Below are 5,499 nucleotides of genomic sequence, written 5' to 3'. Positions count from 1 at the left end.
AGGTCTTGGTTGTATCATTCCAAATAATTCCAATGCTGGTCTCTATACAAGCCAATAATTTGTGAACTTAATTTTAGTATTATTTTATAATTAATCAAATAAGAAAACAATAGATACCTTCTGCAATATATGAAAGAGAACAAGATAAACAAGATCAGTATCGCCACTTTCAGTTGCCTTAGTCACGGCTGTATCATCTTCCCCAATGCCTACTAACAAAGGAACTTGGAAAAGTGCTAGTCTGATCAGGCCGACTCAAGCCAATTTGAGGCCCAGGGCAAAATATTATTTTATAATTAATCAAATAAGAAAACAATAGATACCTTCTGCAATATATGAAAGAGAACAAGATAAACAAGATCAGTATCGCCACTTTCAGTTGCCTTAGTCACGGTTGTATCATCTTCCCCAATGCCTACTAACAAAGGAACTTGGAAAAGTGCTAGTCTGATCAGGCCGACTCAAGCCAATTTGAGGCCCAGGGCAAAATCAAAAGATGAGGCCATTTAAAATTAGGAAATTTATAATCAAATAACTAATTTTAATATATATATATATATATATATATATATATATATATATATATATATATATATATATATATATATATAACAATATTAACCAAGCAACATCCTTTCGTAGATAAATTTAAATGATAAATATATTATAATTTATAATTAGTAATATATCTTAAAGTGTTCCATGAGAATTGGGAACTATGTAATGGAATTTAAATCGTATATATAAACACTAATATATGGGGGTTGAAATTAACAAAATTATTAAATATGATAAAGGTTATCAAGTAAATAACAAAGAAAATTTATGTATCTTATATATTTAAGCAAATCATCTGGTTTAAGGGTTTAGTAAAGTGGCAGGAAGAAGTCTTTGATAATTAAGGAAATATTTTCGTAAAATATGTTAGAATCATAATTTTTTTGATATTTTGAAACCAAATGGCAGGCCCAAAAATTTGAAAGGAATAAATAAAGATTGTGTAAAAACTATACATATTAAAACTCTAAAAAGAAGGATATAACGGGAATCGAACCTGTGTTTGTTGGTAATTTAAAAAAAAAAAAAAAAAAAAAAAAAAAAAAAAAAAAAAAAAAAAGCCAATAGTCGGACAACCAACTCTACTGAACTGAAGACATCTTTCTAAAATCTTTAACACTTTTATAATATATAAATTACCAAACAAAGCACACCCTATTCGGCCGAGCCTGAGTCTGATCTGCATGAGCAGCAACTGCAGCATAAGAAATGCTTCTGCACAATTTCAACTCGAGGCTTTAACCTTCATTCAGCAAAGATGCCTCCTGTATTTGCAGCACTTTCAAGTGCCAAAGTAGCAATAACATGTTGCAGTTTTGTCCCCACATGCAAAACAAGTTGAACATAAACACACACACAGTCAGAATACGTAAAAAGCGAATAACTAACAATGATAAAAGTGAGTTCTTACAGCAATAGGAATGATAACAATCCAAAAATAAAGATTCGATCCTGCAAGCAAGGTACAATTATTTAGTTCATCTGTGCAAAAGTCGTGAACGCCCTCACCATTGAAAATTACCCTAGAAAGCTTGTTCAGTGTAAAATTAATATTGTTTATGTTAAAGAGCATAAAGGCCACCACAAATCCCCAGAGTGAACCACTGCAAGGAATCAAGAAAGCAACTTTATATTAATGAAAAAGAGTAAGAAATAAAAAAATATGATAGATGTGATAGTCAATGTAACTAATTTCTTATAAGTTATAATGATAGAGGTTGCAAATAGCTCAAAGTCAGCAGAAGAGTTATTTTGATTGACATCGTGTTGGGGTGCAAAGTTCTTCATGTATGACTTTGTAGATGGTTTGACTTTTGTAGACCCACTTGCATGTGGTGCATTAGCCTTATGACTAATGAGTATTAGAGAGTGAGAGACATGTAAACACCTCTATATAAGGTGGGTTCATACCACTTGTAGAGGTGTACTTGAGAGATGTAGTCATAGTGATTAGTGAGTGAGATATTTACGAAGTTCTAGACTAGATCCCTTTTTGTACTCATTTACTATGATCGAATATATATTTTAGCACCCAAATCACCACGGTCAATTGTGCAAAATTAATTCCGCATGCCAAACCATGTTCTTATGTCACTACAATTGGTATCAGAGCGGGTCTTCGAAATCAAGGTGATTTTTGAAGAACGATTCTCGGTTTGGCAACTTTTGTCGCAATTTGAGCAATTTTGGTGAGTCTCTATAATCTCTCGTAATATTTGAATTGTGCCTTGCGTTTTTGAATTGTGATCGTTTGACTCATTGGATCATTTTTTTTTTTGAAAAACCCCATGGATGATCCAATAATTTTTTTATCAAGCCCGATCTAATCCTATTTTTTGGTCGATTCGATTCTTAAATTGTTTTTCAATTGGTCATTGGAATCCGAATTTAGTTCTGAATGAATTAAACAAATGTTCTGGTTACTATTCACAATTCGTTGATCCATTTTCGAACTCTTTGTTATACACAAATTAATTTTGAGCCCAATTACATGTTAATTGTTGTTTATGTCCAATCTTTTAAGCCCATGATTCGATATTTTATCACAAGGAGCCCAAAAAATTATTCAATCTGAGTTATATATTCTAGTTGTGTTCGTTCATCGTAATGTGCATAGCCGACTTGTACGTTCTTGACTTTCCTTGTTATCAAATGTTCTTGAGTTCCGATCTCGATTTGGTGATTCTGAATAACCGATGATTAGAGATTGTTTGTAAACTTGTGAATCGATTCTATTATTTTTGTCTTCAATCTCTAAATCGATGAGGATCAAGTTTTGGCTAAGAAATCAAACAATGAATCTTTGACTTTGATCAATATTGTCAAGAACAATTAAATATGATGAAGAACAGTGAAGCAATCCCGTTTTGATCTAAAATTTGTTGAGAGATTGATCGATTTCGTGTTTATTTGCATTTGATTTCGAAAATTCAAACACAGAAGAAAGTCAAACTCGGTTTTTATGAGATGAATCGATGAATTGATAGAAGAAGTTGGTAGATAAAGGTTGTTTTGAGGCTGTGTGTGTTGAATTCAAGTTTAATTTGGAGGTTAATTTTGAAATCAGTTGGATTTGATGTTCTTGTTTTAGTCGGTTGGAACATCGAACAGGAAGTCAATGGATTTAATTTGGAAATCAAGTTTAGTGGTCAAGGATTCAAAGTCGATTTGGAATCAAAGTTAGGAACGACTTGGAAAATGGGTTCGATGTCAACAATGGACGATGACTATGCATCGATATCAAAGACTTTGCTTTGGAATGAAACTCAAAAAGTGAAGACCTGTTAGTCGATATTTTGATATCAAAAAGATGATAGCTGTGTGTTAAGGTTCCCTGCGTTAGCGATGGATTTGGATGATTATCAATAGTCGATGATTGATGACAAATAGGAACGAGATGTTAAGAATCAACGATGTTGATGAATTGGGTTTACTAGGAGAAGACGAATCTGTGTTGAAATTAGGATTCGTTAGTCAATGGTTTGGGGACGAATCGAACTGGTCAAATGCTTGATTACGAGTGTTGTTTTTGAGAATCGGTTCCTTATGTCTGTTCGATTTGAATGATTGAAGTGTTTGGAATTGAAGATGAGAATTTGGAGTTGGGTTCATAAGTCGATGGTCATCTGTTGATTGGGAAGAAGGCCTGTATTAACGAAATGATGATTCAGTGGGTAATTGTGAATGATTCAGCGAGATTCAGAGGCATCGAATGCCTTCGTTTCCGTTAAAATGAACTTAATTTTTTTGTTAATATGGTGAGAGATGATTTGATACGAAGGGTGATCTGATTGAAGGAAGAAGAGAAAGAAAATGGGAAGATGAAGTTTCGTATGTTGATATAATTTCATACGAATTGGGAAGAAGAAGGATTCGTACGAATTGGAAAGAAGAAATCCAAAGTTTTGAAAATTACCCTTAAACTTTCGTTAGTTTGACACAGTGTAAAACTTTTGTACGAATTGGCCTCGTTAGTTTTGAAGAAAAATGGAAAATTTTTGAAATCAATCCCTAAACTTTCGTATGTATAGACAAAGTTTCGTACGCAAAACTTTAGTTTCGTACATATGGAATGAAAAAGAAATTTTGAAATTCGCCCCCGCAACTTTTGAATGTTTGGCAGTTTGTACCCAAATTCGAAAAAGGACTATTTTTGCTGAGAAATTGAAGAAAGTGCATTTCAAGCCCCTGCAGTTTGTGCAAATTGATGCTTTCTACCCAGCTTTGGAAAAGGGGGAGACTTTTGCATATTTTGTTGTTTTGGGCGCAACGGGTCATTGCAGAATTTTGAAATTGACAATTTATACCTATTTTTGAGAAATTTTGTCAAAGGCGATCCATGAACGAAGCTAAAAATTGAATATTTTTTGGATTTTACGGATTGAAGCATAAAGTTTATGCCACATGTTATGGGGGAGTTTTGACATGAAAAATTCTGAATAGAACACATTCTTTTTCCTTGAAGGTTTTATAATCAAATTTCAGTTATAAAAAGGGGGAGAAGTTTATATGGAAATTCGAACTTGAATTTTTCATATTATGCGGATTTGAAGACCGAAGTGATCTTGAAGTTTTGAAGCTTAGGAAATTATGCATTTGGAAGTTCAGAAATGATTTATTTTCGAAATGGGTTTTGAATTATTGAAGATTTTTGGGGTGTGCTTTATGCTCAACTTTAGGGTGATCGATTTAGAGTTTGAGAAGCCCGTGATCATTCGTTGATGCCTGGATTGTATGGTCTCACATCCTAGAGCACAAATTGAAGAATCATGAAAGAATATAAGATTGAAGTTCATTTCAACATGTGTCACCTTTGAGGCTCAAACCGCGTAGTTGCTTGACTTTGGAAGATTTGAAGTGGGTCATCCATTCCTAACTTTGAGGGGGAGAATGTTGGGGTGCAAAGTTCTTCATATATAACTTTATAGATGGTTTGAATTTTGTAGACCCACTTGCATGTGGTGCATTAGCCTTATACTAATGAGTATTAGAGAGTGACAGAGAGAGAGATGTAAACACCTCTATATAAGGTGGGTTCATACCACTTGTAGAGGTACGCTTGAGAGATGTAGTCATAATGATTAGTGAGTGAGATATTTATGAAGTTCTAGACTAGATGCCTTTTGTACTCATTTACTATGATCGAATATATATTTTAGCACCCAAATCACCATGTTCAATTGTGCAAACTTAATTCCGCATGCCAAACCATGTTCTTATGTCACTACACGTCAGTTGGAGATGGAGTTTCGGGTCGACGACATGGTCTTAAAAAAGGTATCATCCTAAAAGGAGGTAATACACTTTAGGAAGAGGGAAAAAATAGGGCCCCGATTTATTGGATTGTTTTGAGTGAGCACCAGGGTAGGCAAAGTGGCCTATCGATTGGATTTGCCTGAGGAGATCCGCCAGATTCATAATAACTTCCATGTTTCCTAACTT

The sequence above is a fragment of the Lactuca saligna genome, chromosome 9, assembly GCF_052625555.1.
Source record: "Lactuca saligna cultivar CGN05327 chromosome 9, ASM5262555v1, whole genome shotgun sequence".
In the NCBI taxonomy this organism is placed as follows: Eukaryota; Viridiplantae; Streptophyta; class Magnoliopsida; order Asterales; family Asteraceae; genus Lactuca; species Lactuca saligna.
Note: the sequence above shows the minus strand (reverse complement) of the source record.